The following is a 20,996-nucleotide window of genomic DNA, read 5'->3' on the forward strand; positions in this document are numbered from 1 at the left end:
GTGTCTACTGTATCACAGCTAGGTAATTGTAATATTGCAGTCAATTTGTTTTCAGGTGGAATGACTCCATTTTAGACAGCATTTCTTTAGAGCATTGATGCATTTGTCCTTTTAATCCCTGGAACATATAAGCACAATGAATAGAAAATTTAAAAAATCCTAAAGAGTAATTTTATTAGCTGCTGAAATATATTAGGGTTCCTGGACTTTGAACTAGGAAAAATTATAATAAACCTTTCCTGAGAGTGGAATTTCTTCCTGACAGATTTTTTTCTAATGTTAGATTAAATTATCTTTGTACTGCTTTAGCTTTAGTGGTACATAAATAGCTCTTTCCTAGTCTGCCTTTATGTGAGAGGACAGTAAATAAAGCTCTCTTTTTGATCTAAGTTACTTGTTGCATGGTGATGGTTAGCCAGATGATGGCTGTTGTTGGACAAGCTCAAAAAAGAATCCAAGTCTGTGATCTTTTCTCTCATTTAAGAAGCCTAATTCTTTATGGTTGCTGTTATACCTGGAAGGCCTGTAAGGAATCACAGAGAGAGGGAGGGAAGTGGGGTTCTTGATGGAATCCTTGATGACTTTGCCTATGCTTCTTGGTTCTGCCAGCACTCTGAGTAAAGCCTTTGTGGACAAAACTGTGGTCTGTGGTCACCTAACCCTGGTGCCTCTGTACAGGCACTTACGAGAGCAAAGTGACGGCAACACTGGGCAGGTCTTCACTCACGCACCTTTCTGTGCGCCACGTCAAGGCACTGAATACCTTTTACTTCTGTTGACTTTGAAGCAACTCTGAGACTTTTTAAACAGATTTGAAGGTATATGCAATCACTGTTCCCAACACTTATCAAAATTAGGATTAGCAGGAAGCTATACTGGTAAAATATTGGACCATGGTATTTGGAAAGCTAAAGAAAATTCTGGTGGTCTGTAGACCATGATTAAGTAGTCCTAGTTCTTATGGAAATGTTGATAATATCCACAGGATTTTATCACAGGTTTGTTGTGATTTGGATTTCAGAAATTCTAGAATTTTCAAGACCAGGAGCTAAGCACGGGTTTCATGAGCTGCCTTCCCATGACAGCTGGTGGGAAGAAAACCCCCACTTAGATGAGAGTGGAATATGTGTGGGTAGCTCCATCTGCAACAACCTGGACGCTCTGGTCACTATTTGTCCTGCCAGCTAGTCAAGCAAAAAAAATTTTGTGCAGAGGCAAGAGGCAGAAATTGGTCATCTACAGACTGAACAGTGCTGAGACAACTCAGTGGGGTCTTAGCCCACCTGTCGGTGGCAGGGAACAGCCTGCCTCGGCGTAAACTCAGGAAAGTCCTCAAGCATATGTAGGAACTTTAACACCTGCACAGTCTCAAGGAAGCTGAAGAAACCATTTAGGAGCTTAAAGTATGTATGAAAGTCTGCCATTAACCAGTGAGAGTGGAATTTCTAGGATAAAACCCTGTCACAGGACCTTTACACAGAATCGAATACTGGAGGTTCCCATTCATATCGATTCTATATTATTTTATTTTTCAGTCACATATTGTTTCTGACGCTTCAGTGTTACGTTTTAAATCTAGCTTACCCTCCTTTTCAGCCTTAAATGATACCATTTTTCAGTTGGAGATGTATTTTACATGCCTTTATTTTGTACTTAGTGTTTCAAGGCAAGTTAATACTAAATCCTTCAAACATTTACTCTCCCTCTGAATAAAAGATGGTGAAAGTGCAAGTTCTAAATGGTCCCAGATTTGAAACAAGAGCTCACTTCTCTAGCTGAACGCCACCCGTGAATCAGTTGCAGGATGAATAGGAATAGGAAAAACATACACAGAAATTACCCTAAGTGCCCTGTATTTCCTCATGTTCTGCAGCTTACTTGGCTGTGCTTTAGCCTTCTCATCTTCCTTGTTGAAGACTTTATTGAAAGCTGTTCTGAGGTTGAGGGAAATCAGTTTCCCATTGTTCTAATGATTCCAGCAGGTGCTGGAACACATATAAAGACTGGTAAGAACAGAAACTTTGTCCTTTTTTTAAAGATAATTACGCGAAGACTACATAATTTCTATCAAATCAGTTGGATTACTGATATATTTTCAGGTATTTTAAAGCTTCCTTTTTTATCTTTTTAGAGATGGTGAATGTATCCAGATCCTTGGGATATATGTAACCTCTTTCTTAAAGCCTTGAGAAGCTAAATCGCTGAATCAAGTGATACGACTTGTGTCTGGGCTACTTAAATAAGACTTTGAAAATTGAGGTGCAGCCACAAACCTTAAAGAAAGAAAAAGAATGTGACTATCATTATCATATACTTTCAAACTGTTGATTCATGGCAGTTTGTGAAACTTTCAAGGCTTGATCCATTATCATTTGATTTTTGGAACTGGCTAAACCCATAATTTGTTGCCTACACTGCTGTTGTCTAGTCCTCAGTAATACTAGTCTTATGGGATCCCTAACTACTCAATCTAAACAACATCACTTAGAGTCTTTTTTGCTGGTATTAAGCATTTGTTTCTCTTCACATCTTCTCAAAGTGCCTTTCAAACTTGGTACTGAATGCCACCTCCTAGCTCTGTCAAGTGAGCAGTAGAAGCTATAGGTGAAGAGGTGGTGTGTTAAGACACATGCAATGCAGTGTTAACCAATGCAGGGAACACTTACAAAAGAAGAAAAAGAAAAAACAAACCAAACCAAAACTCCAAACAAAACCCCCCAGTAATTTGCATTAGCCAGCCATTTTATGCTGAAGTGCTGTAAAGGAGAAATGTTATCATGAGGCTCCAAGTGCCACCATTTCTTAAGGTCATACATGGAATGCAAAGGCTAAGAGCAGCGGATGGTGGCAGGTTACAGATGTACTAATTCGGATTTATTAAACCACCACAGAGAATCCATACAGGATGTTCAGGGGACAACAGAATCTAGTATCTTATTTCATCATGGATATAGTGCTTGCACAGCAGAAATTGGCCAATTCAGAATATGTATTAATTTATCAGCCACGTATCATAGCCATTTAATATTCCCAGTAATATGAAATAGTTTAATAGATTATGTTCTCATCTCCCTTGTAAAAATTCACCTGAGTAGTAGATATAGAAAGAACATGTGTCTTTATGGTTCAGTCAGTAATAGGTTACATATGGAAAGACAAACTGTTTTTATTTTCTTGACTTTCATTAAAATAATGTGATGCTCAAAAATGACATTTAATAAACAAACATTCTAGTCTATGGCTGTGACAACGAGGTTTAAAGTCTACCTGTCTTTCTCAGAAGGGTCATCACATTTTTGCTCCATCTGCATGGCTGCTAGAGAGGGTGTCTGTTTACCCTGCCCTGCAGAATGTCACCTCCAGAAGAAGATGACCTGGCTACAGCTGTGCTTCCAGCGTCAGTGCAGAAATGAGCCAAGCTCCCAGCTCAGCTACCTTGCCAGGTGGCCCAGAACATGGTGGCCCAGGTGGCATGAACATATGCCCATGTTTAAAGGGATTTTTGCTTTTCATAATGATGTGATACATGACCTCAGTGTCCATCCTCAGCCCAGGATGGAGCTTAGGACAGTCCCACAGAGGCAAATACAGCAGGAAATGCTGTCAGTGAGTACATTAACATAGAGGATGGTTTTGAGTCTGTAACAAAGAGGCAGCACACCTGGTCTGTGAGACTTCACACACTGTTACAGCAGGTAACTTAAGATCCTCTGGAGCAAAAGCAAGGCGGTCTAACCTTTGCACACTCTCAAACCAGTTAGGAACATTTCAGAGCTGTGGGTATAAAATGCATATAGAACAGAGGAAGGGGGCAAGGGAACTGAGAACAAGAGATTAACTGATTAGAAAAATATCAGAAGCAGAGACTCACATGTGAATACAATCTTTTGAAAAAAGATTTTGTTAAGGAATTATTTTCTTTTTTATAAATGGAAAATGCTTCAAATTCAAACCATGCTGAAAAGCATAACCATATGGGACAAGAGAGCAACAGCTTCACTCAAATATTTTCTTAAGAAATGAACATTCATACTCACTCCGTGCTATATCAAAATAACATTTCTGTGTATCAGCTTAATTCACAAGTGCTTTTGAAAGGGAGTCATTGTTTGTCCTTTCCTAAGCCATTTTTAGCTGAAGCCATCATTGCTCACTCTTCTTGGTAACACACAGTACGCTGGATCCTCATAAGCAGAGTATAATATCCCTTTTCTGGCAATGAAGGGGGCATTGGCCCCTCAATATTGCCTGAAGAAGGAGAAAGTGAGGACTATGTTCTGGCCATGTAATTTCAATATTTATCCATCCTTGAATTAAACATTCAAGTTTAACGTGTTAAAAAAAAGTTCAAGATCTTGCTCATAAATACTTTATTTATGGCTTTGAAAATATAAGTTGGAATGTCAGACTGAAATATGTCCTGCACTTACAATCATAAATTATACAGCACCATAAATTTACTGGACATTTTACAAATACAGATATTTTCCCTGTCCCTAAGAATTTCGGTCTAAATCAGGCATGACAAACAGAAGGCATGGCAGAGGACAACAGTTCAAGACAGGAATGGTGAGAAAAGAGTAAACATTGTCTGAAGTGATGAGTATAAAGGGACTAGAAGGAAAACATGAAGTAAAGATCTCCTTTCAGGTGCAGAGAGTTTTAATTCCCAAAGAAGGGGAAAATACATCTCTGGAGGTCTTCATTTACATGCTTACTGATAAGTTCACTTGCTGAGTTTTGAAGGTTTGATTGAAACTTGTTTACGTTTTGATTGGTAATAGATTATTATTTTAAGTAGACTTACAGAAGGACACTGAATTTACAAGTGACAGCTTTTGGCATAGTAACAAAGTTAAAAAGCTCAGCCAGGGGTGGCAGAGGATTTTGTTTGGCTTTGTGTTCTCAACTGGAAGAGCCTGTGCCAAGCACAGAGTCACGGCCATGGTGCAGAGCTGATTTCACAGGAAGTATGGAGAGAGTCAGTGGCATGTGCACAAATCTGGCTACACAGGCACCTGGCTTGTGGCAGCCTCCCAGATCTGATTCATTGCAATTTCTGGCTAGCAGAAGATCAGGGCTGATAGCACCGGGCAGCGTGGGTGTGCTGTAGGCTGGGACCCTGTACACCTCAATGGATCTGCAGAGGGCTGCCACTTGCATGGCCCCTTTTTCTACCAAGGAGTATGCTGGGGTTTTAGGACCTCTCCTGGGTTTTTTTGGGTTTTTTTTTTCTGTTAAAAGAATTTTCCCCCATACATGTTGCTAGGGGAACAAATGGCCAGATACTTAAGAAAAACAAAAGACCTGGCTGCTCTTTTTGTTTCACCTGGGTGTGAGGGCAGTCAGTCTCAGCATTCGGGAGAGAGGGAGTTTGCTTTCTTCGCCTGCTGTTCTTTCTGCTGGAGAAGCCCCGGGATCCCAAGCCTGCCTTCCCTGCCCCACTCCGAGCTGGGCCGCGGCCGCCCTGCCCCGCCGCCGCTTCGAGCTTTTGCTACGTTGTAGCCGTGCTCGCCCTGCTGCCCAGACCTCTGGGGGGGTTCCCCGTTTGGATACACCTCGTCTGCCACCCGGGATTTGTGCTCGTCCCTGCCGTTCCAGCCTGCTGTTCCCGAAGGTCCGGCTGGACACTGGGATCGGCTGCCCAGGGGTTTGTGAAGCCTTTGTTCCATCCTTCCCGGGATCCCAGGGCACCAGTGCCGCGTGCTCCCCGAGCTCGCTCCGGAGCGCCCCCTGCAGCCGCGGGGGAACCATCGCACCTGCCCTGCTCACCGGGAGCCGCCAGCGCCCCTGCCGGCTGCGAGCGGAACTGCACCCGAGGGGAAAGGGCCCGACAGCCGAGAAGGCTGGGACCGGGTTTGTGATTGTTTGCTGTTACTGCCATAGTTGTTGTTGTTTGTTTGACTTGTTATACACATCTAGATATATAATAGTAAAGAACTGTTATTCCTATTTCCCATATCTTTGCCTAAAAGGCCCTTGATTTCAAAATTATAATAACTTGGAGGGAAGGGGGTTGCATCTGCCATTCCAAGGGGGGCTCCTGCCTTCCTTAGCAGACACCTGTCTTTCAAACCGACAGAGTAGAGTGGGCTTCAGTGAGGTGGAAGATGGAGTTTGCAGTGGGATTAAGCATTCTGGACCTCAGAAAGGTGAACAATGAATACTTGGAGCTCAAGGCTGAACAAACTCTATGTGAAGTGCTTTGAAGTAATTTCTTCCCGAAATATCAGCTAAAAGCACAAGGAACTATACAAATTTTCTTAGTCTTTTCATCCTGTGCAATAACGCATCGATTTTCTCTTCTTAATAAATGCTTGGGACTGGTGAAAATCCAGAGCTATTACTCTGTAACACAGCAGCAGTGTTATAACTAAGGTACCTCATGGGAGACATTGACCAACTACAGCACCAACGGCAGTTGCACCAAGGCAGGAGGCTACTGTGGACACCTGAAACCCTCATAAAGTGCTTGTGGGAGCTCTGTAGCCATCCAAGACCACAGCTGATGGTAAGGCATGGTTGACCCCAGCATCTAAAATTACTCTAGACATCCACATTTGAGCAGCTGAATGTCTCATATGGTGTCAAACAAAAGCAAAAGAGGGTTTAAACAAAACCCACTATAACATAAGGAACTGGAGCAATACTTTACTTCAGCCAGTGTTTCCTGATTACAATGAAGCAATGACAAATCTAGATGAATTCTCAAGCTACAAAATGCCTTGTGTATCTACTAGCAGCTAAAGTTGCTGAACCTTTTGTAAAGGTCTCTTCTGCCATTATAACTACCTCAACTTTAGCCTCATTTTGTTGGTCGTTGTCAATATGTAGAGTAGTTGAGTGATGACAGAGATATAAAGCTGCCAGAAATGTACAGACCAGTCTGAGCCTTGGTGGTCCGATATGTCTCAGAGGTGCCGGACAGACATGGAGCAGGACACATGATAAGACATTGTGCAAGGAGCTCTGGCAACTGATATATTTTGTCAATATGAGAAATCGTTCACCTTTGCTGTTGGAACTGCATTTCACAGGCTGTCAACTAGGTCAAAGTGGCTTCTTCTTCCCAGAAGGACGGCTGCTCACTGCTGTCAGTATGTACGGTGGATCAGGTGTGCTGGTAGTATGGGGGACACTTACCCCTCCTAATGGCAAGGCATAGCCATTGCTCCTGCTGACCTGATTAAATGTCCACACACGCATGAAATACGCATGTAAAGGGTTCCATTCACGTTGGTGGATATATACAAAGGCAAACGGTTTCCTTCTGTGAAGAGAGACACATTGGACAATTTTTTTAGATGCACAGATTTCAGTGATACCTTGTGACATCCAGTGGGAGATCATGGCCACTTTTAGCATATACCCCTTTAAAAAATGACATCAAGTTTGCAATTACCAGCACAAACATGAGCCCTGACTGCAGATTCAGGCTACCTTCCCTTTTCTTCATCAACACCTGGTTGATGAAATCACCATTGTCCTGATTTACTATCTTAATTTGGTACAGAGACTATGCTAAAAGCTATTTCAATGGTTTATCCCCATCTCTGTCCTTTCTGTTTAGTTCTAACCAAAGGATAGGACAGATGCATTGATCTCTCACTACTGCCTGCTGGGAATGCAAAATATCCAATTTGCTAGAAGTCAGGAGGCCAAAGCATTATGGCCCCACAAATATGAATTTGCATGGAACTCTGGTTATCGTTTTCTAATTGCTGGATCCAGGTGCTGGTTCCCAAAAAGATGCACCGTGGTGCCCCTGAGCAAATCAAGGAAGAACTACGCATTACAGGAAATTCTCATCATGAATTGTACAAGAAAATTTGAAAATCTGTCATGGACAACTAAATTGCTATTCCAGAGATTTTTCAAAATGTAACAGTTACAATAGCTTTGTTTCACCTGTGACAATGTTGGTGCTACCTACAAAAAGTCTAATACTGGTTGTACTGAGGAACACGCAGATTAGAACAGGCCTCTGCTCCCTGATGTGATGAAGTGCTGAAGCAGATGTCTGATCAGCCAGTAATGCCACAGAAACTGCCTAGAACTCATCACTTTGGTTTTGCAAACTGAAATGAAGGAGGAAATTCATACAAAATCTGCTAATATGCTAAATCCTGATTCTTGAATATCTGAACTGAGCACAACAGTGCTGGATGAGGCTATCAGAGCAGCTCTTGACCTCCTACAGATGGTAGCAAAGGAACTGCTTCCATAAGGTCACAACTGAAACTTAAGTGCTGATGTCCCCACTTAGATGAGTTAAAAATATCCAGTTTGTCAGGATGAGAAAGCTTTATGGGAATGGGTTGGCTTCCACAAATTCATTAGGAAGTGTTTGGAATACACAACTTCTATTTCTCCAGTTCAGTTAACCTTTAGTTGCTCAGACTGTGACAAAGTTTATGTAACACTGTAATCTATATAGAGACAATGCTAAATAGTTACATACTATGAACATTATGTAGAATATAGGCTAATTTAATTTTCAAAGTTCCATAGAACTACAACACTGTTGCAGTGGGGATACTGCAACATACATATATCAAACCAGGAGTCCCGTGGAAAGGAAATATATATGGACAGACAGATTCTTGCTAGATGTTTCAGAGATGTTTATTTCTCCAGCCGCATGGCCGGGGCTCTGCCGAGGAACTGTTCCAGTCACGGGACCAAGGGTCCTTCTGCCCGCGCAGGGAACACAAACCAACCAATGGGAACGAGGCTGAGCAGGGGCAGGGAAACCCCGTGTCTGTGCCCTCAGGGCCCCTCTCCCAGGGCTACACGGCGGGGGAGGAGACCCCAACACAACGCTAAAGCTGAAACAATTTTTTTTAATACTACCACAGTAATCAAACCCTGTCATACTTTTGTTTAATGGGAGCATGTTAGCATTTTATTCCGTTTTGGAATAAGCTTGTCGGAGATTGAATCACGGACCCAGACCAGCAGGGAATCTGAATCGTTTATTCAAAGGAGTGAGTTGGTTTTATACACTTTTCCAAGGCACAGTATTTCCTTATAGGGTGTGACCTATCCCGTGTTGCCACATCAGCAACACACTTTCTCAGTGTCCTCCTATGGATGATCACTCGCTGTTCACCCATCCGTCAGCTCCCGGCAGGCTCCTCTCCGTAGGGCTCTGCCCTGTGACACCTCCTCCCCCAGGGTCCGGAGGAGACAAACCTCTGTGTGCCACGATGTGCTCCTTTGTGCTGCCATCTGCCTCTGCAGGCAGGTTTTACAGCTCACAACCCAATTCTACCTTATAATTCCCCACAATTCCCCATTTTCTGTTTTATACAAATAAGAATAAGTGATTAAATAGAACCTTGAGAAACAACTTAAAGTTGTCTAAAACTTCTACCATCACTCAGACTCTGCAGTGGCTGGGAGGTCCTGTTTCACAGTGAGGACTTAGAAAGTCTTTCTTAAGCAAGACTTTCACGTTTACTTTGAAAGAAGGTCCAGCTTTTCTAAGATCAAATTAGCAAGTCTAAATGACTTGATTATACTTTTAGAGCAGAAACACCTGGGTCTGATGGTATAATTCCCTAGTCAGCCAGGGCTAGGGCTCGGCCAGACCCTCAAGCCTTGACTGAGAGGGTTTCCCTAAAATACTCATAAAATTGCTTAAAAACTTTATTAATATCACTCTGCATGCAATTGAAAAATTAAGAACATACAAACTTCTTTGCAGTCTTTCGCGGGGGGCACAACCCATCCCTGCATTCCCCCTTTTCTGTTCTGACACTATGTAACACGAACATCTTTCAACTTACTAAATTCAGGAAAATGTGTAACATAACATGCTGCTTTCTTACTATGAACAGTAAAATATTTCCTTATAGGGTGTGACCTATCCCGTGTTGCCACATCCCGCATCTTAATGCTTTAAGAGGCCTCCTAGACACAGAGACTGGACAGGAGTAAAAGAATAAGGTAGGTATTTATTTGAAAGGCCTTCAAAGGTACCCCCTGTGGAGCCAGAGGCTTTTGCCAAGATGGACCCCAAGATGGACGACAGGTCACGAGTTCTTCACACCTTTATAGGTTTGGTTCATTTGTGTATCAGGGTTAATTCTCCAATTAAAGCTTCAGTTCAATGATGTAATTTGCCCTCCGCTGGCCCCCTTAGAAGCTCTTTGGATTATACTTTTTGGGCCTAGGACGGTCTGGGTGACCTTGAAATGCAGGCCCAGAGAGGCTTTGTTATGTCTACCCAGCCTCAGAGAGCAGAAAGCAACAGGCCACATGAAACTCCAGAGCCACACTCCAAGCAGCACAGGACCCGAAAAACACAAAGGCCAAGATCCAAGGCATCACTAATAAAACAACAAGCACTCACTGAGGAAAAATAAGCAAGGTAGTTATTTTCAACTGCTTAAATACTTCATTGTTTCACGGAATATATATAAATCTAGTTCTTGGAGAATCACAATTATAATAACATGAACTTTCTAAAAGGTTTCAAAAGGTAACAAGTCTAATTCCTGTTTAAAAAAATAGCTTACAAATTATAGTTATTACAGGAGCGTTTCTAACAAAAAGCAATTAGAACAATGCGGGGTATAAATCTAGGTTTTGGAAAATTACAATTATTGTGGCAACATTTTGAATAACAGAGTTCTATGGACCAGCTGCAGGAACGACATGCCTAGCTTGCAGCCATTCCCGCACAAGCTGGTGCAAATGCTGAATGCTGCAGCCTCCACACCTCTGTGAAAGGGGCTATTGGTCCACTTAGCCCTTTTTTCTAGCACAGTATCAGCTCTTGAGAGTCCACAGGGAACAGGAGCCTTGGCTGTAACAGCGCGGTCCTGCTGGCTTGCCTCTTATGCAGAGAGCCACCCGTGGCCCTTACCATGAACTGGGCGGAGCCGCAGCCCCGGCAGCTCCCAGCGCCGCTGATCCCGCCCGCCCGCGGTGTGGGGGCAGCCGCCGGGCACGGCCGCGGCGAGGCTCTGCCATGTGCTCGCCGGCGTGGCTGCTTGCCGGCACCGCCACCCCGCATGCTCTCCCCTCGCCACATCTGCTGCCACCGCTGCACTCTTGCAGAAGGCAAATGGAGAGGGAAAATGCTCTTCCCCGGCTCCAGCCACTCGCCGCAACCTGGCTCCAGCTGATGCCGCATAGTGCGGGGCGCCGCAAGGTTTTTTACGGTACCATCCGGCTTCCCTCCAGGGTCAAATGGTGGGGGGGACGAGGGCCCATTTTCTGATTCTTCTCCCATAGCCCTGACAGAATTACGGTCGCTCGCTGGCCGCACAGAAGGGCTCGGCACAGCTGCTGCGGTGGCACAAGCGGCTTTCTTTGTCTGGTCTCTGGGTGCCACATGTGCCCCAAGCGCCTTGCACACAGCCCTCCACGGACACAAAAACTCCTTCAGCGCTCCTTCTAAAGCGTCCCATGCCCAAGGATCAAAAATATTGGTACTATCTAAAGTTTAGTCACAGTCTTTTGCCCAGAAGAAGAGTCTGTTCAAATCTGTAGACTCAACTTTCCTGCCACGTTTCTTTAAAATCTGTTTTAACGTCTCTGGGACGTTCTGTTCCTGGGATACTCCATCCCCTACATCCCCCATGGCTCACCTACAACTTGTAGGGATTATCGCTGGCCAGCGTTCCTGCTTCTTGCAGCAGCACTTCAAGTCCCATGAGGCTCACCGATGGACACACAGATAGGCATATAATAAATTTCACACATGGGGCACCATTTGTCAGTGACTGACGCACGGACCCAGACCGGCAGGGAATCTGAATCATTTCTTCAAAGGAGTGAGCTGGTTTTCTACACTTTTCCAAATCACAGTTTTTCTTATAGGGCGTGACCTATCCCGTGTTGCCACATCAGCAACACACTTCGTAGGGGTCTGCCGTGCGACAACTCCTCCCCCCAGGGTTCGGTGGAGACAAGCCTCTCTGTGCTGCCATGTGCTCCTTTGTGCTGCCATCTGCCTCTGCAGGCAGGTTTTACAGCTCACAACCCAATTCTACCTTATAATTTCCCATAAAGCTTTGTCTGAAACCATTGGAATTTCCTTTAGAAGAGAAATCCCAGTTACCAACCATTTTTGTTCCCATTGTTCCCGCATCCCAGATCCCGGTACTCAGAGGCTAAACTTCTTGTCCAGTGTACGTCCTTGTTCTACCTCCCCATGCTCGTAAGTCCTGCTGTATAGGGTCTCACGGGCTCTCTTTTTGAGAAACAGCCTCTGCAGACAGCATGGGCCCACAGCCCACTCTTTGGAGAGCAATTGCATTGTGTCAGGTTCCTGTGCCTAAGGCTCTTTGTCAAACAATCTTTTGCAGCACAAACATTAACAATCTAGCATTATTTATCCCAAGCAGAGTCCCTGTGGACTACATTACCCAGAATCCTTGACAGGGGAGTAGATGAATAGTTAATTAGTGAAGAATAAATCATGCTCAGTCCCTGTGTTCGTCAAAGTCAGGATCTTTTTCTTGCATAAAAATTACTGGGCAGGTGCACACAATGGGTGATAGTGACACTAGACTTAAATGTAAACCAGAAATAGTTGCACTTAAATTCATCTCCATAACAAGTAAAAAATTCAGTCCCAATCTTTCTGTTCACACCCATGTCCCCAGCCGCAATGTGACAAAACTTACTTTTACTCTGTTCTTTTACAAATTAAAAAAAAAAAAAAAATTGCAATCATTGTAAAATTCAAGTAAAATTAAACCAAATTCTGTAAACAAAACACCCAAGGAGATTAATCAAAGTTAGCCCCACTAGGATAATGGGGGGCAGTGGTTAAAGACAGATAACTTGACAGATGCTGTAGCAAGACATCCATATTGATTCCATTACAAGCACAGGTGGAGAGATGCCAGCTTCCTCACTGCAGCTGGAGGTGATGGCAAATCTCTGGTTCTTCCCTAGGCAGCCACAGCACTGAACAGCAGATTGGCATTTGCACCCTCTGCTGCCAGCTCTTTCAGATCAGAGTGCTGCTGCTTTCACTGCTGACAGCAGGCATCCCGTTTCAGAGAGAGGATCGCTATACTTTAAAAAAGCTTCCCTTAAGTTTACAATGGTGGAGACATCACAAAACATTTGGCTTTTGATGTGAAGCAGTGTAAATGCTGTAATCATATTTACAGGACATGATTGATAACATGCTGCACATGAACTCCTCCCTTTAAACTTTCCCATAAAACACATTCATCTGCCATTTCCCAATCTCAAGTACTAAAGAACTGAAGTGAAAAAAGAAAAATTAAATAGGTTCAAGTAGGCCCTAAATGACTGTTTAGGAGCAGAAGATGAAAGTTCAGCTCCAAATTTCAGTCAGCTGAATTATTACATTCTTATTTGAAAAGTCTGAGCAAAATTGAGGTTTTGGAGGGTTTTTTCTTTGTTTGTTTCACTGAACAAACTAGACTCACACCCCATATACAATTAACGTGAGATCCCAATGAATATGAAATCCAAGAGCAAGTGTTCAGTTAATTACCAGTTCAATTAATATTTTTTTTTTTAGCAGTGTGATCTCACTGATACAGAAGGCTACTCCTGAGCTCCACTGCTATACAAGGATCTATGGGAGATGCTGTGGAGAAGGCTATGGATTTCTTGAGCTGCTTTGCTTTCTGACAATACTCTCCTATTAGCTACAAATCACAGAAAATCCCCCTAATTCACTGCTAGGTTATAGCCAGCTCTGCAGGCAGGGAACCAAAGAGCGCTCTGTTACCATTCTGTCTCTGGAGCTGGGAGGTGATAATCATGGGCTAATCACAAATGGTGGCAGGGAGTAGCCGTGTTAGACACTAAACATTTCCACTGCAGCTGTAGGCACCGCAGTCCTGGTCTGGAGAGGGAATATTTTACAACTAAGTCAATCAGTGGTGCTCACTTACTTGCTTGAAACTCCCCTTCAACACCGTACAGGCAAAGTCTGACTCGTGTAGAAGACATGAATTTGACCAGGAAACACATTAAATTCTTGTAACTGGAATGTGATGGAACAATTAAACCAACAGTAAAAATGCAAATTTGTCATAGTGAATGAAGAATATGGTAAATAAACCCAGATGGAATGGAATATCTTAAAACATTTGCATTGCATTAGAATTTCACAGGATTCTGAGATTAAGGCAACCAAGTAGCATATATTAGAAAACTCCAGATGCAAAAGAAACAAATTCAATTTTTGTGTCATAGAGAAATGTATTATTTTGCTAGAGCATGTTTGAATCTACAGCCAAGAAAGTCTAAAATATGCTGCAAACCTTGGGCAAATGGTAGATAAAGCTGAAGCAAAATCATCCTCCCAAAATCTGGCATGTGGTAAAGTTGTGCTACACTCATTTAAGATTATTTTGTGTAGCAGAAGGACATCACATCCTGCAGATGTTCAGATAAAAAATGTTTTCAAAGCACCTTCGAGATGAGGCATATAAATACAGGGTTTCATTATTAGATATTAGGAAGAGTAATAAAAATAAATACAGTTCATACTAAAGAACATCTGAACATAGAGGTCGGTCTTTTCAAAGCAGTGATTTATTTTTTTCACATCATTTCATTAGCAGAGTTTATTAATTAATTTGAAAATTTCTGTTTCATTCAATCTACCAGTGTCAAACATATTTGCCAAAGAAAGACACAACTACTCAGACAGTGTAAAGAAGCTTATAGAAAACTAGTAGATGGAGAAGTTCATTCAACGACTAGCAGCACTGATTGGATCCAAAGCCCCAATAAAAATGGATAGCTAATATACACCCTTACCTTAAACCATCTCAAATACCACACAAAGGAAGGGGGACAAAGGAGCAAAAGAGCATTATGTAGAAAAACAAAATTAAAGCCATACACTCAACATCTCAGTTTTGAACACTTGTGTAAAAACATCTGGAAGCTACAAATCCTGAAGAACCCAGCAGTCTAATGTTTCACCCAAGGACACCATATTTGGTTTCTATGAACTAGATAAAGAACAGGCACAAAACGAAGCATAAAATGTCAAATACAGCACATTCATGAGCTAGAGATTTGTTGGCTTCCTTACAAATTAATCTATTTTCTATGTAATTAATGAGAAATGTCCTACTGACTTGGGCTGTGAAAGCAGCATACTGCAAAATTCTTTTGTTTTACAGGTAGACATTTGGAAGAGGGTCTTACACCCTGAGGCTTACATCCGTAAGTGTGATCTTTCAGCCACGTCCCTACAGTTACTGTAAATGTATACTGTATCTAGACAGCCTCTTATTTTTTGCAGTGATGATTATATGTAACGACAATTTTGATAGATATATCTTCAAGAAGGGAAATTCCAGTAAGGTCATAGTGGTGCCTTTGAAGTAAGAAATATACTGAAAGATAGCCATTAAAAATTTATGAGGCTTCCTTTACTGTTAGAAGACAAGGCCCTGTACTATTTGATAGACTTAAAATGGGACACAAAGCAAATTTAAGTATACCACCTACACGAAAAGATGAGAATGCAACTCATACTGTGTTGGGAAAAGAATGTACTGTCTTGTGCTTTGTACAAGGCAATTTTTGTGAATACTAATATTATCAGAGAAATCCCTTCACTGAAACACCAGACAGGACAACCTCAGAAAGAAGGACAGTGCAGGGAGTAAGGAGGTGCAAACAAAGCAGATGCCAAATAATTGTCAGCTGGATCATAGAATCATAGAATAAGCTGAGCTGGAAGGGACCCACAAGGATCACTGAGTCCAACTCCTGGCCCTGTACAGCACCATCCCCAAGAGTCACACCATGTGCCTGAGAGCATTGTCCAAATGCTTCTTGAACTCTGTTAGGCTGGTGCTGTGACTACTTCTCTGGGGAGCCTTTCCCAGTGCCCAACCACCCTCTGGGTGAAAAGCCTTTTTCCATAACTGACCACTTACTGAAGTGAGAACCAGAGCAGGTAAGGACCAAACAATCCTACAGGATGCAAAGACCTAGATTTTCTTTCTGATTCTGGAGGGAGGGTGGGTATGTTGTAGACAAACAAATACTTATTTCTCTGGTTTAGACATAAAACATGGCATGATGTAGAAAAACCACAAGCAGTTTTCTAGTAAAAGAGAAGTCCAGAAATATAAGGAATATTTTAGGAAACTTCAATTAGGACCATAAGGATGATGAAAAGAAAAGCTATTATGGATGCATTATTTTGTGTGTGTGGTGCACACATGTAGGACTAAAAATCTACAATGAAGTCACAGACTCAGTTCTTTAAAATGAAGAATACTAGAACGTGGGGTCACTTGTGTATGTGCCTCAGGATACGGTGAGGGCTTACACATTGGGCTGCTAGTCATCGCTGCATCCCATCCTCAGCATTCCATCTCTGCATAATTCAGAGACAACTTTGAAGACAGAAATGCTGAGTTGCTTGTGCATCTCTCTGTTTTCCTTCTCATTATAATACTTGAGTGCTTCACAGACTACATTTATAACAAACCTATGAAGTGAGGGACTACTATAAGAGATGGAAATTGAAGCACAGCAGATTAACGTCCAAGAGGCCCACCTCTTCAGGGTGTATAAAGTGAGGTTCTGTGGCGATCTGTTTGTCGCCTGCTTCTCCTACCCCACATTGTTCCGCCCTTGTTCCTTGCCCCTAGCCCTGGCCACTCCCTCGGGCTCTCCCTGTTGGTTCCTGTACCCCAACTCTGCCCATGTACTGCCCCTGGGCCCTGAGAAAAACCCCCTGCGCCCGGATCAGGAGGTCTCTCTGCCTCTGAGGGTCGCCAGGACAAGATGTAACTATTAAAAGTCCTCTTAAACCCTCATGGGAGACCCTTCTCGCCTCCTTTGCCATCACTGGTTGTAACTCTGATAGCTGCCAGAGCAAAACTGTGGAGCCATCCGAAATGGACTATAGGAGGGTGACAATGGTTGCACTGCCCTAAGCAGCTCCACTGAGCAATCAGGGAAAGCTGCAGTTTGCTAAACTAAACCTAGCATTACAACAAGGTTCCTAGATATTTTTTTTCCAACTTTTTGAATTAGCAGGCATTTTACATTTCCCAGATGTCCCTTCCATTAACTTTCATGGCTCTTGTGAGTGCTCTGCAGTTCTGCAGTAAGCAATAAGCTGCTAAATTCTTGACAGTATGATGCACAATAAAGGCATTAAGAGAGAGAGAATTCAGTTGTCAGTAACAGCATTTTATCACCTAACCTCTCCCTGAGTCAGTAAACATCTTCCAGTTTCCTCAATAATGCAGGCTGAAAAAACGCCCTGCAGATAACAAAGTACTCCATTAATGACTCCAGCCCCTTGTACTATTGCATTCAGTGTGCTGAACTGGCCCACTGAGACGGTTGCCAGAAAAAGTCTCCAACGCAAACTGAAAGTAGCAGTTTTCTCCTAATATTCCAATGAGCTTCTTCCCTGTCTTGGAAAATTTCTAAAATCTCACTGAGGAAAAGGTATCCAGTCATGAAAGGAGTACTCCATGTTAGAGTTCCCATTGAAAATGATATTTGGCAATTTCAAACCCAAGCAAGGCAGTGGGATGGAGTCTGGAAAATACAAAGCCATCATGGATCCCTGTACTCCTGTTTTCCAAAAACAAAACAACCAACCAACCAAAAGTTTACTGGTTTACGGGAAGTCAGTTTTTTTTGGTTTTAGCACTCTAGACCAATGAGTAAGAACGGGCAATGGGATGGTTCTACATATATCTTGTCTTCTTGATTCAGCAAAATAATGTGGAAATGTTGGTTGGCTTTCAAATACTAAGATTTGCTAATTATAGTGAAGGCTATTTATGCACACATTGCTGTGGCTGACCTTTAAACAGCCTTCACTGTGCTGTTTAACATACCTGTACGGTAGTATGCTTAATGACCTAATGTAAAGCAAATGAGATTCAATGGTTTTGGAAGAAGCTAATGGTCCCTTCTGGTTTTAAACTCTTATGAATCTATAGCAAGATACTAAAAAGTTACAGGGGTATTTTCCCTTCTGGTTACATCTTCCAGAGATTCCTGATTCAGCAGCTTCCCAAGAACTTGATGTTACTTGAAGCTTAGAAGACTCACAATTCATGGTAACAATCACAATCAATTAGCTACTCTAACTTGTTTTCAACTAAAGAATGCTATGAGCAGTCATTCCTGTATATGAGCCAATCCTTTTGCTGTAACTGTTTAGTCAGTGTGGGATTGTATTAGATCTCACCCTATCGTACCAGACTATGACACAAAGTAACTTTCACCAGCTCCTTGTCACCATTGCTACTTCCTTCTTCCACTGGCAAACAACCAACACTTGTAACTTGACAGATAGCTTGGAATGAGTATCATAATAGCTGCTACCATAAATGACCACATTTTTCAGTCATTCTCATAAGACCTTCACATGTACTCCTTGAGCAAGATTTAGAAATTGGTTATTTGCAATACAAGAAAATAATTTCCTACCCAGCAGCCCTTAATAGCTGCTAAATTCCTCTGTTCAGCAGTGTGACATTTTGCTGATGTGGAAGACTGAAAGGCAAGGAGTGGAAGGACCTTCTTGCACATGGTATGAATTTAATCCATGTGCATAAATCTACAATGGGCTTCTCGGGCTTCCCAGAAGTTTTGATCCAACAGTGACACAACTGAAACTGAAGCTCCACTTTTATTTAGGCAGGAATTATTTTTTTCCCCCCTTCTTTCTATGTCCTCAGGCACTTTGGCCATATTCACTAACACTGCATGCTTACTACAGCCTCCAGATTCAAGAGTATAATGAGTGATTCAGACCAAACATTGAGTGAGGGAAGGTGGTGAGATTCAGCACATAATATAGGTTCCGTGGTAAGCTGCCTGGATATTCTGTACTTCTGCAGATCAGATGAATATCCTTTTTCTGCTCTCTGCCAAAGAACTCAACACTCCTGTACTTCACAAGACAGAGTTTTAGTGTCAGCTTTTTACAACTACATGAGAACTTCACTGTAATAACACCCAAGAGAAAGAGATGAATTTCCTCTGTTTAAGTTGCTCATAGCATCTAGTTTTTTTGCATATTCATCCCTCTAGGTCATCTGTGACAGTCTAGCTGTGAAGCTGGAGGAAACATGGAGGTTACATCAAGCTCTGTTTTAACTCTCATTTAACATGTTGATTATTGTGTCACGTAGCAGCTGTGGAATTGCAACATTTTCAGCCAGATCTGTGTTGTTATCTGCAATCTGATGAATCCAGAACACCCTGGCATTTTATTCCTGAAAGGCTCACACTGACCTTTGTATTTCTTGAATATGTTTAAATTTCCAGCAGTTTCTTCAAGGTTTGCTCAAACCAATAAGCATTTGGCTTAAGGCTGTTTCCCACAACAAAAGGACAGAGTTTCTGAATATGGTCTTTGTGCTTTCTCTTTGACCCCAGTTATTTGCTGCACAGATGACATGTCACTGCTGCAGTTCCCTGCCTGTAGCTACCATCACCACTAATCCAGTAATTTCTAGTATCCATTTTAGGGCCACGTCAGCCAATCACTGCTTTTTGATTGCCTCCTTTCATATACCACACACTAACCAAGGCTGCAAAACCATGTTGAAACTCTGCAGCTCTACACAGCTCTTAACATTCTTAATTGGATCAAAAAGCCAGAATTTCCTTTGTTTCATTGTTCTCCATTTGGAAACACATTTTTTACTAATAGCACATGTGAACTACATACGTGCACCATGAACTTTGACAGTTGTTCTTACTAAATACAAATCCACATGAAGATCAGATTTATACAGACTAACTTGTCTGGCTTCTCAAGTGGCACACAGCAAGCAGCAGTATTTATTCAGATAATTTTAAAACTTTCCACCAAATGTTTACCTGTCACTCCAGTACATTGCACTCTTTTGATGTAATAGTTCCCTGTATATGTTGAAGAGTAAATTTTGTATATTTTGTAATTTCTATCTTGTAATTTGTACTTACCAAAATCTGTAAATTTTGATAAGTAACTCAGCTTGTTGAACTTTGATGACATAGCTGCAGAACAACAACACAGGGAAGGAACAAGAGGAAATCTTTCTACAGAAGATGTACACTGGTGTAGAATCTTTTGGTTTTCCACAAAAGACTGGAAGGCAAAACTAGTTTTGTTGTAGATTACAGCCACAGATCTTTGTTATTATGGGATTTTGCTTCCTTCACTATTTTATCAGAATAAGGCTAGAGCAAATCCCGTGACAGATGTGCATCCTACCACAGTAAGGCCACAAAGGCTTTACTGCACATTTTGTTGCCAGCAATATTTGCCATACATATTTTAATGGTGCAAAGGACTTTGTGAGAGAAATTGTTCAACACATATGTCAACCTGAACATTAAAATAGCATTTGACATAAGGATGATCTCTAGACAAGGTTCCTCCCTACACTGAAAGTTTCTGATAGTCAAAGAGAAAAGGGGAAGTTAACAGAAACATATCCTACAATTATCATATCACTAGGCACAGATTAATTAAAAACTACTTGGGATTGGGGTCCAGCAAGCCAACCTCACTCCAAGTGGGCAACTGCCAAGAAGCTGGTAATGGGAATATCCTGAGGAGAAAAACATTTGAGCTGGGTGAGAGTGGCCATAGCGAATGGAGGCAAAGGGCCAGGACAGAGCTTAGGACCTGAAGGATGTGTGCTGTTGGATAAAGGGTCTAAATGACTTTGAAACAATAACTCGGACCTTCACATGGATGTACCAAGATGCCTGTTATACTCTGAAGTTACAGAGGTACACTTTCAGCACCAAGAATATATGTACTTAATGTTAACAAGATTTCCTGAAAGCATTTACTGCTTACAGACCATTATCTGCTCTCTGCAGTAAATTTACACCTTTTCTGTTCAATGTTTTTTTCAGATGTAATACACGTCTCTTGAAAAACATGAAGATAGAGTCTGGGAATGAGTTGGAGAACACAGCAAATCAGTGAGTAAAGAAGAAAGCAGAAAAAGCCAAGGAAGATCTGCTGGCTATCGGGAATTTCAAAG

This window comes from Corvus moneduloides, chromosome Z (genome assembly GCF_009650955.1).
Source record: "Corvus moneduloides isolate bCorMon1 chromosome Z, bCorMon1.pri, whole genome shotgun sequence".
Classification (NCBI taxonomy): Eukaryota; Metazoa; Chordata; class Aves; order Passeriformes; family Corvidae; genus Corvus; species Corvus moneduloides.